The following is a 13,649-nucleotide window of genomic DNA, read 5'->3' as shown; positions in this document are numbered from 1 at the left end:
TCAAATTCCAATGGTCCACGGAAAAGAAATAGCACAGTGGAAAAGTATAAAATATTCCAAGTAATTGACAGCTAAAATATGTGACAAAATCATAAGATAATGTTCTCACCCAAAAAGAAGAAGACACCAAAGAATTTACAAATAAAGAGAAATAACCGACAAAATACTTCATTTAATAATTAGAAAATATAGGCTGTCTAAAGCCGCCACGAAGGAAGCGTTCAGGAATGCATTCCCGAATTTTAAAAGAAAAACACTAGTAGAGCAGTTACGGGATAACCCAAAAGCATTTTGGTCATATGTTAGGGAAGCTCAAGGTAAACAACCTACCGTATGTTCGCTTAGGAATGATAGTGGAGATGCGTTGACAAACAGTTCCGATAAAGCCATTTTATTAAATTCCTAATTCAAGAGCGTGTTCACCGAGCCTTCTGAGAACTCATCCGAGACAGTTGACAATCTCTGCATGCGAAAGACGCCGCCTATTGACATTAGTGCGCACGGAATAGAAAATACATTGAAATCGCTCAGTCCAAATAAATCACCTGGTACGGATAAAATCCCTTCTCGCGTATATAGAGAACTAGCCTTAGAAATTACCCCCTACTTGCAGATAATATTCATTAAATCCATCAAGCAACACGAAGTACCTAATGACTGGAAAATCGCTAATGTAACGCCAATATTCCGAAGTGGACACAAGGAACAGCCATCTAATTACAGAGCGATATCTTTAACGCCCATCTCATGCAAAGTCCTTGAACACATCTTAATCAGCTCGTTTTAATGGAACACGTAGACGCGCAAAACTCTTTAATGAGAACTCAACATGGCTTCAGGAAAAGTAGATCATGCGAATCCTAGTAAGCGCTTTTCGCCCACGGTATTTTAGTCTCCGGAAATGACAACATTCCCGTAGACGCGATTTTTCTTGATTTCAAAAAAGCATTTGATTAAGTACCCCACGGTAAGTTAATGATAAAACTGAAATCTTATGATCTAGATGAAGATGTCATTTCCTTGATAAGAGAACTTTTAAGCGACCGTGTCTAAAGAGTAGTATTAGACGGTGCAGTCACCAACGAGGCTAGTGTCACGTCTGACGTCCCTCAGGGTTGTGTCATAGGCCCACTACTATTCCTTCTTTATATAAATGACATTGGCGAAGTAGTGCAGAGTAAGTTACGATTATTTTCAGATGACGCTATAGTCTAAAAAAATTAATCCGTTCCAGCAAAGATGGGGATGAACTAACGAATGACCTTGCTGCTATCCAATCATGGTGCGATGCATGGCAGTTAGAATTAAATATGAAAAAATGCGTCGTAATGAATTTCTGGAAGAAGAACAACTCCCTACAACGTAGCTATATAATTCGGGGTACCCAATTAGAGACTGTTGAATCCGTGAAATATCTAGGAGTTAGACTCAATAATGATCTATCGTGGAATAAACATATTCGAGAAATAACCGGTCAAGCTAATCGTAAAATGGGTTTTGTTAAAAGAATATTAGGAAAGTGCGACGACAAAGTGAAAAAATTAGCTACTTTTCCCTCGTTATATCCCATTTAGAATACACTGCCAGTGTTTGGTACCCTCATGAAAAAGACTTAATAACAGAGTTTGAACGAGTGCAAAGAAGAGCTGCCAGGTAGGTCGTAACGAAAGCCTTGTTAGTGTGACTGATCTCTTAGATAAACTCGGATGGGAATCTCTGTCAGACCTTAGATTGAAAAATAGACTCAAATTTTTAGATAAATTCTAGAGCAATGTCTTCTCTGACGAAGTTAACAGTATATTACGAACCCAAACGGTAGATCAGATCATGTAAATAAAATAAGAGAGATAGACTGTAGAACAGACAGAGTCAGAATCTTTTTTTTTCAATCATCAATGAGAGATTATAACGGCAGCGTTAGAACTCAGAAATGACTTGTAGTGTAGCCAACTAACTTATGTATACTTGAATGCATGTTTCTGAATTTTATTATAATTGCTAACAGCATGTGGTAGTATAATCTCTAAGTATGCGCAACGTTTTTTTGGACCGTGTGGTGTGCATGTGGGAATCCAATTGCATGCTGCATGCTGGTGATTGATCACCCCCTGCCAAACACCCAAGAGGTGGTTCGCAGGGTACTTTGGAGATGCATATACATGGATATCACTCGGGTAAATCCTATTAACTCGTGTCTCATGGCTATGGCTGCCTCCGTTAAGTGATCACACACACATACAACAATTACTCCATGGGTTATACTCCGGGAGAATTGCTCGAAATCGAGCGATGGAAATGCTACCTGGACGGGAGAAGCGTACCGGTTTCTGAGTCCAAGATTCCCTTCCCAACGCAACTGAGGATTTGAGCTTCACTTCAACAAAAACCTGAGTGATGTAGAAACAATAGACACCGCTGAAATATATGAAAGAATAGAAACCGCTGGAGAGGGTGGTGTGTGGGGTTTGGGGTGAAAGAGGAGAGGCGAAATTGTGGTGGGACGTAGGGCGTGGGAGGGGGCGGAAAGGGGGGAGTTGACGGATGGAGGTAAAAGGGGGGGAAAGGTTAACTTTTGTCGGAGGGGGGAGGGGAAACGTAACGTAAGGATAACCGTTGCGAAGTGGAAAATTACTGCGAGCGTAATGTCCTTAGTGCAACAGTGAAAATAGGGAAGAATTTGGGATGGGTCCTTCGTCTATTTAGGAGTTTCCCTTTGGTTTTATAAATGAAAATGCTCTCGTAGGCGTCAAGTATCCGTTGTAAGCGCTAATTGTACTAGTAGCTGACGCAACCAATTACTTAATTCTACCATTATGATGCATGCATACGCCCTATCTCGTACTGCAAAATTTCTGGTTGCAATGATAATGCGGTACGGGGCACGAAGTGCTCTAGACTGCGGGTCGTGGCTCATGTCGGCGTCAATGATGCCACCTTCCGTGGATCTGAGGAAATTCTAGATTCCCTCCGGGATCTGAATTCCGAAGTGAAGCGGGTGGGTGGGACCATTGGAGTCGGCATTGAGCTTTCGATTTGTAGTCTTGTCCCGAGGATCGATCGTGGTTCTCTGGTTTGGAGCCGAGTGGAAGGCATAAACCAGAGGCTGCGTCGTTTCTGCACGGACATCGGAGCCTCCTTCGTGGACCTTAGGCCGGCAATCCGATCGTGTCGGATCCCTCTGAACCGTTCGGGAGTCCATTACACGGCCGAGTCGGCTAGTCGTGTAGCGAGTAGCATATTTGAGCACTGTAGGTCTTTTTTAGAGTAGAGAGTAGGGCAGAGTGTAGATATATTAGTGGGTTGAAAAATAAAGGGGTAAGTTCAAAACTTTTCACAGACAAAGATTCTTCCAGAAATGAGAATAGAGAAGTAGAGAGAAAAATCAGCGTTTCAGGTATTACATTTAAGCACGAGAAGCGTCAGTCGAGCAACACGTTCAAAGGCAGTCAAGGCTCAAGTCATTTTGAAAGTGTGTCAATAAGACATGCATTTCCATTTATCAGCGGTAAAGAGCCTGTGAATAGTCTATTCGACAAAAGCAAATCAGAATTATTCCCGAATCGCAATATTACTACTTCCGAAGTTTTAATCGTGGCTGTGGTTAATTGCCGTAGTTTAAGAAATAAGATTCCCGAATTCCACCATTTAATTCATAGTACGAAGTGTAACGTCATTTTTGGAACAGAAAGTTGGCTAACAGATGATGATTCAGACAATGAGATCTTCCCAAAACCGTTCACTGTTTATCGGAAAGATAGAATTAATCGAGTTGGGGGCGGAGTTTTTATAGCTGTAAAGAATTCAATCGTCAGCCAAGCGATAACCGTAACTGAGACCAGCGTTGAATCTGTGTGGTGTTTAATTAAATGTCCAAAATTCAAAACTATTTTATTATGTTCGTATTACAGACCACCTAACTCAGATATAACGTCAATGTTGGATTTTCAAAATCAAATAAACAGCGTAGCATCCAAGTATCCTGAAAGAAACTTGATTGTGGGTGGAGATTTCAACGTACCTTCTATAGATTGGGAGACTTATAGCTTCATTCCTGGTGGGAGGGATAAAGTGATCTGCGAGGCTTTATTACACACTTTCACATCTAATTCATTGTTTCAAATAGCATCCGCACCAAACAGAGGAGAAAATATTCTTGATTTATTAGCGACAAATATACCACATCAGGTAATAAACGTTGGCACTGTCGAAGGAATAAGTGACCATAGGGTAGTAACTGCAAAGTTTTCTCTAAATACCGATGTAAACTTTTAAAAAGAGCGTAAAGTTTTCATTTTTAAAAGAGCTAATTTTGATGGGTTTAAGAGTCATATGAAAAATGCTTTCCCCGAGTTTCAAGAATCAGTATTAAAGTTAAATGTAGAGAATACTTGGAAAGCTTTTCTTTCGCTCGTAACTTCGGGAATAAATAGCTACATCCCTAGTAAAATAGTAAAAGAAGGCAGCGAACCGAGATGGTACGACGCGGAAGTGAGAAAATCATTGAGGCGACAGAGAGCGTGTCATGCTAAAATGAAAAAAGTCAGCACGGATTTATCCGCTAATGAACGCGAGCTAATAATTAAAAAAATATAGGATGACTAAAGCCGCCACGAAGGAAGCGTTCAGGAATGCGTTCACGAATTTTAAAAGAAAAACACTAGTAGAGCAGTTACAGGATAACCCAAAAGCATTTTGGTCATATGTTAGGGAAGTTCAAGGTAAACGATCTACCGTATGTTCGCTGAGAAACGACAATGGAGATGTGTTGACAAGCAGTTACGATAAAGCCAATTTATTAAATTCCTACTTTAAGAGCGTGTTCACGGAGCCTTCCGAAAACTCACCCGAGACCGATGACAATCCCTGTCTACATAAGATGCCAGCTATTGACATTAATACGCTCGGAATAGAAAATATATTGAAATCGCTTAGTCCAAATAAATCACGTGGTCCAGACGAAATCCCTTCTCGCGTATGTAAAGAACTAGCCTCAGAACTTGCCCCCTACTTGCAGTTAATATTCAGTAGATCCATCAAGCAACACGAAGTACCTAATGACTGGAAAATCGCTAATGTAACGCCTATATTTAAAAGTGGAGACAAGGAACAGCCATCTAATTACAGGCCGATATCTTTAACGTCCATCTCTTGCAAAGTCCTTGAACACATCGTAGTCAGCTCGGTAATGAAACACCTAGACGCGCAAAACTTATTAATGGGAACTCAACATGGATTCAGGAAAAGCAGATCGTGCGAAACTCAGTTAGCGCTTTTCGCCCACGATATTTTAGTCTCCGGGGAAGACAACATTCCATTAGACGCGATTTTTCTATTCCTTCTTTATATAAACGACATTGGCGAAGTAGTGCAGAGTAAGTTACGATTATTTGCAGACGACGCTGTAGTTTACAGAGAAATTCGTTCCAGCAAAGATATAGATGAACTAACGAATGACCTTGCTGCTATCCAAGCTTGGTGCGATGCTTGGCAGTTAGAATTAAATTTGGAAAAATGCGTCGTAATGAATTTCTGGAAGAAGAATAACTCCCTACAGCGTAACTATGTCATTCGGGGCACGCAGTTAAAGGCAGTTGAATCTGTGAAATATCTAGGGGTTAGACTCAATAATGATCTATCGTGGAATAAACATATTCGAGAAATAACCGGTCAAGCTAATCGTAAAATGGGCTTTGTTAAAAGAATATTGGGAAAGTGCGACGACAAAGTGAGAGAAATTAGCTACTTTTCCCTCGTTAGACCACATTTGGAATACGCTGCCAGTGTTTGGGACCCTCATGAAAAAGGCTTAATAACAGAGTTAGAACGCGTGCAAAGGAGAGCTGCCAGGTATGTGAAAGGTCGTTACGATAGTCTTGTTAGTGTGACTGACCTCTTAGATAAACTCGGATGGGAATCTCTGTCGGACCGTAGATTGAAAAATAGACTAAACCTTTTAGATAAATTCAACAGCAGTGTCTTTTCTGACAAAGTTAACCATATCTTGCGGACGCCAACGTACTACGGAAGATCAGATCATATAAATAAAATAAGAGAGATACATTGCATAACAGACAGATTCCGAATGTCATTTTTTCCACGATCGATAAGAGATTATAACGGCAGCAATAGAACTCGTAAATAGATTGCATGACTTGTAGTGTAGCCTACTAACCTATGTTAAACTTAATGCATGTTTCTGAATTTCTATTCTATATTCTATTTCTAACATCATATAGTAGTATAGTTTGTTATTATACGGGACGTTTTTTGGACGGTGTGGTGTGCATGTGGGAGTCCAAATGCATGCTGGTGATTGATCACCCCCTGCCAAACACCCTAGAGGTGGCTCGCAGGGTAATTTGTAGATGTAGATGTAAGGCTGGGGAACGCATCGGATATTCCCTGCGGCTATTTTTATATTGAGTAATTAATCCACAGTCTACGCGATTAGCGGTATTACTTTATACCAATACATTTCAATTTACAATTAGTATTATGTAATAAAAGTATTTGTTTCAGGCGCGACTTAATGGAACCTTCTTGACATAATGAAAAGTAAACATTTTTAAAAAAAATGTGTGTGGCTGTTTATTCTCTGCCTTCTGCGCATCTTTACTAGACAATGACGTGCCACGTCGAAACCTACGTCGTAAATTAAATATTTATACGGACTTACAAAGTTTTCTTTCCTTTTCATTATGTAAAAATGTCTTTTCAAATTGAGAAATCCAATATGTGTTCTATTTAAACACCATACGTTAGGTATTTTTGAATAATAAATTATGATATTGACAATCTTAAGGCTTAATACTATACAATAGTCGGTATTCGCTATCTATGTTGTCATATAATTTGACAAGCTTTGTGTCGCCAGTTAAATCATTCATTAATTTTATTATCGCATTATAAAATTCTATTTCGGGCGATATTAAAAAATAAAAATGCTGTTGGCTAAAATTTTCAAAATTCTGGGATATTTTTTTACGATGCCATAGCGTACGTTTAAAATATTAAGGATACGGATGTGGCCCATTCGTTAGGTGGAAAGAGCGTTTCGAATGGAATTTTACAATATAAACTTGGATTTGAGAGTCATATATATTTTAACGAAAGCCCATAATTTTTTTCCGAATAACATACTTTGTAATTAGATGTTTTTCTGAGCAATGTCTGTCTGTTAAACTGATGTCCGAGATAACACCTATTTTGAAATGTCGTATTTCTATCCAGAGAGCACAAGCATTTGTATACAAATGTTATATCTTTTGTACATTTACAAATTGTACCGATTTTTGTAATACAATTTCATAGCAGCTGTATTCAAATTTCTTGTATACTGATGATTCAAAATTCAGTTGTAATAAAAAGGCAATATACAAGGTAGGTAAATATAAATTTGTAATGCCTTTTTAATAAATTTGCAATACCTTTGTAATTAATCCTTAATTAATTTTAATTATAATCTTTGCATTGTAAAATGAAGGAAAATTGATATTTATAAGTATGGCAAAAACAATAGCATAATTTCATAATTGCAAACGACTTTTATTTATGACAATATCTTAAAAATTGAAGCATGAAACTGCCTCGGTAACCATTAGTTGTTGATTTTTTAATCAAAAGAGAGGATCACAATAAAATAAACTTTGGATTCGCGAGTGCATGTATCCAGAAAAATCGCAGTTGGCGTATTTGCTGTGTAGATATTATATCACATTTTGAAAGGTGTGCTTAAAAGTTGAAACATAGCGGAAAGTAGTGCACCATTTAATTTTGATTTCCAATTAAATTTTCGTTATAATGGTTGATTTGGCTATGGACATATTGATGAATATTAGTCCACTTTTACAAGAGTATCATTATGCTAAGAAACCGATATTTAAAAAAAATGATATTATCTAAATAAAAACGTCATGAAGGGAATATGCTATTAAATCTCGCTGTGCCATCACGTGCGGGTAACCCTTCATTATACTTAAATACGATTAATTATAGGTAATTCTATTTGGAAAATACGCACTTCCAGGTGGCAATAGAATTTATGGAACAAAGTTATCATCAAAGTAATACCGGAGCGGAGCAGTATTATAGCTCCGCTCCGGGGAGCTCCGAAATGCCGCTCCACCCGAGTGCTCCCCTCCGACTTTGCTCCGAACTGCTCCGCTCCGCTCCGGCCGAAGCGGAGTGGAGCACCCCGGAGCAACAATGAAAACTCGCTCCGATCCACTGCTGCTCCAGGTCCCTGATTCAAGCTCTCTACTGATTCACAGCCAGTGGCGAATACGGTGACATTCGTCAGATACCGAATGGAGATGCCGTACGGTAAGAGGGCAGTCGCACACTTCAGAGTGAGGAGGACTTTTTTCGGCTTTGGACAGGTGGTAGCGGGTCCGGGCGCAGAGCCCAACTCCCACGCCGCGTGATGATAGCGCTACAGTCTCTATACTCATAAATGGACGTGGCGATAGAGTGACAAACAATCGAGATAAAGATAATCTCTTAAATAACTTTTTCCATAGTGCCATCTCTAATTTCACGACGAATATATCAACTCCTTTACCTCGACTCTACTAAGAACATATGCCGTCTATCTGTATTTCAAGAAGTGGTTTAGTAAAATAACTCAGCTCTAATAATTCAAAGAAATCGACAGGCACAGATCTCATTCCAGCTCGAGAGTATAAGGAATCAGCATCAGAGATGGCGCCTTACTTGAAGATAGTGTTTGAAAAATCTCTAGCGGAACACACAGTCCCTAAAGATTGGAAAACAGCGAACGTCAGGCCCATATTTAAAGGTGGGGATAGGGAAAAGCCTAGTAATTACCGTCCGATTTCTCTTACCTCAATTTCTGGAAAAATATTTGAACATATAATTTTCAGTTAGATAAAGGGTCATCTAGATAGCCAAAATCTGTTTGCAAAAGAAAAGCACGGATTTAGAAAAGGGAGGTCTTGTGAAACTCAACTTGCTCTCTTCGTTCACGATATCTTAGCCGCGGGTGACTGACATGTTCTGGTTGACGCCATACTTTTAGACTTCATAAAGGCATTCGATAAGGTTCCGCACTTAAAGCTGATTCAAAAGTTGGAAGCAAACGGCATAGGTACTCACGTAATTGGTTGGATCAAAGATATCCTAAATGATAGCGTACAGAGGGTTGTTTTGCATGGAGTTTTCTCGGATACAATTCATGTTACGTCAGGAGTACCCCAAGGAAGTGTTATCGATCCTCTTTTGTTCCCTTGTTACATTAATTGTATTACCACCGTGGTCTCGAGCAAAATCCGCCTCTACTCAGATGATGTCTACATCTACATCTACATAATACCCTGCGAGCCACCTCTAGGGTGTTTGGCAGGGGGTGATCAATCACCAGCATGCAGCATGCATTTGGACTCCCACATGCACACCACACCGTCCGAGAAACGTCCCGTATAATAACAAACTATACTACTATATGATGTTAGAAATAGAATATAGAATAGAAATTCAGAAACATGCATTAAGTTTAACATAGGTTAGTAGGCTACACTACAAGTCATGCAATCTATTTACGAGTTCTATTGCTGCCGTTATAATCTCTTATCGATCGTGGAAAAAATGACATTCGGAATCTGTCTGTTATGCAATCTATCTCTCTTATTTTATTTATATGATCTGATCTTCCGTAGTACGTTGGCGTCCGCAAGATATGGTTAACTTTGTCAGAAAAGACACTGCTGTTGAATTTATCTAAAAGGTTTAGTCTATTTTTCAATCTACGGTCCGACAGAGATTCCCATCCCAGTTTATCTAAGAGGTCAGTCACACTAACAAGACTATCGTAACGACCTTTCACATACCTGGCAGCTCTTCTTTGCACGCGTTCTAACTCTGTTATTAAACCTTTTTCTTAAGGGTCCCAAACACTGGCAGCGTATTCCCGATATGGCCTAACGAGGGAAAAGCAGCTAATTTCTCATTTTGTCGTCGCACTTTCCTAATATTCTTTTAACAAAACCCATTTTACGATTAGCTTGACCGGTTATTTCTCGATATGTTTATTCCACGATAGATCATTATTGAGTCTAACTCCTAGATATTTCACGGATTCAACAGTCTCTAATTGGGTACCCCGAATTATATAGCTACGTTGTAGGGAGTTGTTCTTCTTCCAGAAATTCATTACGACGCATTTTTTCAAATTTAATTCAAACTGCCAAGCATCGCACCAAGCTTGGATAGCAGCAAGGTCAGTCGTTAGTTCATCTATATCTTTGCTGGAACGAATTTCTCTGTAAACTACAGCGTCGTCTGCAAATAATCGTAACTTACTCTGCACTACTTCGCCAATGTCGTTTATATAAAGAAGGAATAGGAGTGGGCCAATGACACTACCCTGAGGAACGCCAGATGTGACTCTAACCTCATTGGAGACTGCACCGTCTAATACTACTCTTTGGACGCGGTCGCTCAAGAATACTCTAATCCAGGAAATGACATCTTCGTCTAGACCATAAGATTTCAGTTTTATTATTAACTTTCCGTGGGGTACTTTATCAAATGCCTTTTTGAAATCAAGAAAAATCGCGTCTACTGGAATGTTGTCTTCACCGGAGACTAAAATATCGTGGGCGAAAAGCGCTAACTGAGTTTCGCACGATCTGCTTTTCCTGAATCCATGTTGAGTTCCCATTAATAAGTTTTGCGCGTCTAGGTGTTTCATTACCGAGCTGACTACGATGTGTTCAAGGACTTTGCAAGAGATGGACGTTAAAGATATCGGCCTGTAATTAGATGGCTGTTCCTTGTCTCCACTTTTAAATATTGGCGTTACATTAGCGATTTTCCAGTCATTAGGTACTTCGTGTTGCTTGATGGATTTACTGAATATTAACTGCAAGTAGGGGGCAAGTTCTGAGGCTAGTTCTTTATATACGCGAGAAGGGATTTTGTCTGGACCAGGTGATTTATTTGGACTAAGCGATTTCAATATATTTTCTATTCCGAGCGTACTAATGTAAATAGCTGACATCTTATGTATACAGGGATTGTCATCGGTCTCGGGTGAGTTTTCGGAATGCTCCGTGAATACGCTCTTAAAGTAGGAATTTAATAAATTGGCTTTATCGTAACTCCTTGTCAACACATCTCCATTGTCGTTTCTCAGCGAACATACGGTAGATCGTTTACCTTGAACTTCCCTAACATATGACCAAAATGCTTTTGGGTTATCCTGTAACTGCTCTACTAGTGTTTTCCTTTTATAATTCGTGAACGCATTCCTGAACGCTTCCTTCGTGGCGGCTTTAGTCATCCTATATTTTTTAATTATTAGCTCGCGTTCATTAGCGGATAAATCCGTGCTGACTTTTTTCATTTTAGCATGACACGCTCTCTGTCGCCTCAATGATATTCTCACTTCCGCGTCGTACCATCTCGGTTCGCTGCCTTCTTTTACTATTTTACTAGGGATGTAGCTATTTATTCCCGAAGTTACGAGCGAAAGAAAAGCTTTCCAAGTATTCTCTACATTTAACTTTAATACTGATTCTTGAAACTCGGGGAAAGCATTTTTCAGATGACTCTTAAACCCATCAAAATCAGCTCTTTTATAAATGAAAGTTGTATAGATATGTATTCGTAAGAGAGAGAGAGAGGGAGAAGTGCCTCGTGGAGAGCTTGTAAATGGGATGAAAAGATAAAAAGGCATATGCATTTATCATAGCCTGGGACATATCCGAGAAAAATCATCTACTTTTGATATAGAAGTACTTCAAAACACATGTTTAAGGCTAAAGGCAAACTTCGACCTCTGTATAAGTTTTATGAATACTTACCGAAAGAAAAAAGCAATCCAGAGGGACACCTTGAAGGGGTAACCCGTAATTGCTCACAAAAAAGGAAATTCTATCATGAAAAATATAATTTTCCTTCTCGAGGGATCGAACCGAGAAACACCAAATACGTGCCCATTAATCCGATAGACATTTTCTTTCCATTAAAAAACGCAATTTTTCCATTCTTTCTACGTCAATTTAACATCAACAGTTGATTTAATACCATTGAAATTTCTAAAATTGCCAATTTTACACTCTCTGTAACTCGATAAGTACAACTTCTGCAGAAAACTATGGCGAGAACATTTATGTAGAAATACTCATCTGGGGTAATTTCGTTTCCTATCATCGTTTTGCTAGAGGTAACGGTTTTCGAGTTACGAAAACTGCAAAAAGTCACATTGAGTCAAATTAGGCCTTGCTCACCCTCCAGGGGTTCTAGAGAGTTGTTCATGAGGCATGGCTTTCTTTGCGGTCTATGAAGGCGAAAATAAAATTTTGCAATTATATTTTGCGAATGCGCGACTGTCCCCCTCAAAAATATTATTTCACTGGACTATTATGAGTTGCGTCTTATTCTCTGGTCCATGTGATGGTTTCTCACCCTGCTTTAAAACACTGCTAATATTCCATGCAGGTGCAAGGTTGATTTGCTCTCCACACGCATTCCTCATCCACGCTTTTTGAGCCTTACTATTTCAGAACATTTTTTATTCTCAACTCTTATGTAGTAAATTTAACTTTACCTACTTTTCACATTTTTTAAATTTTCTTCTTCCCACGTTGAATTCTTAAAGTATTTTTGAGATCAATTGTTTTTTATTCTTTCATTTCCCTGGGGCCTTAGTCTCCGCTCTCCTATATTTGAAAGCCATTATCCTCTGATTCCTCAAATACATCCTGACCTATCTTCTTGAAATGCCAGCTTACAGTTAGTAACTGTCAACTTTTTCCCAGATACAGTATGTTCATGTTAACTTCAGTTAGCTGAATTTTAAATGACATGTCTAGGTTAATAAACTATACGAAATGCCAATATCTAACTCAAGGTAGCTTTTACAGTTCCACATATGGTTCTTAAAATCTCTGCTCACTAAAAATGTAGCCAATTTGAAACATTTTTCAATCGTGTGCCATTTTCAACTTTTATTTCCTTCTACATTGAATTTTTACAGCCTAAATAGTAATATACGTCCATTACAAAATTTCAAAGGGCCTCTTCCTTCATTTTGGTTCATTATCCACATTCACTTCACCCTAGACAGCGTTCTAATATCATAAATTATAAGGGGTTCCTTCTCCTAAAACTGAATTTCATTTTTTCCCACCATCTACAGCGCTTTGGAATTTATTTTTAGTAGCCATAAATATAGGCAAGATTTCCTCTGCAGTAATACGTAAAAATGATATTGCAATTGATTATGATTGGATAAAATTGTAAAGGTAGACTTTTAAGATCAGCATACAAAGTTTTAAATACATGAGAATAGCATGAAACACAAAATGGTACAATTTTCACACCCTAAAAAATAGCGCTAATTTCCCGTTTACTTAAAAATGGAAATCATAAAACAGGTGGATAATAGTTAAAATCTATCTCCATCTTCAAACTAAGCGCAAAAATTTTAAAAAGGAACACTTATTTTTTACCTTGTTTGCAAAAAATTTTATAGCTTGAACCAGAGGGTAGTTTCCATCATTAACCATTCTGTTATTTCTTTTCTTCATGATACGGTTAGTAATTTTCGCGCCTACGAAAGTCAATTATTTTAATCTGCCCTCATGCATGCAAATGAGCATCACAGAAATAAAGAGTGTAAGGCGATC

This window comes from Ischnura elegans, chromosome X (genome assembly GCF_921293095.1).
Source record: "Ischnura elegans chromosome X, ioIscEleg1.1, whole genome shotgun sequence".
NCBI lineage: Eukaryota > Metazoa > Arthropoda > Insecta > Odonata > Coenagrionidae > Ischnura > Ischnura elegans.
The sequence above is the reverse complement of the archived record's forward strand: the minus strand, read 5'-3'. Positions refer to the sequence as shown.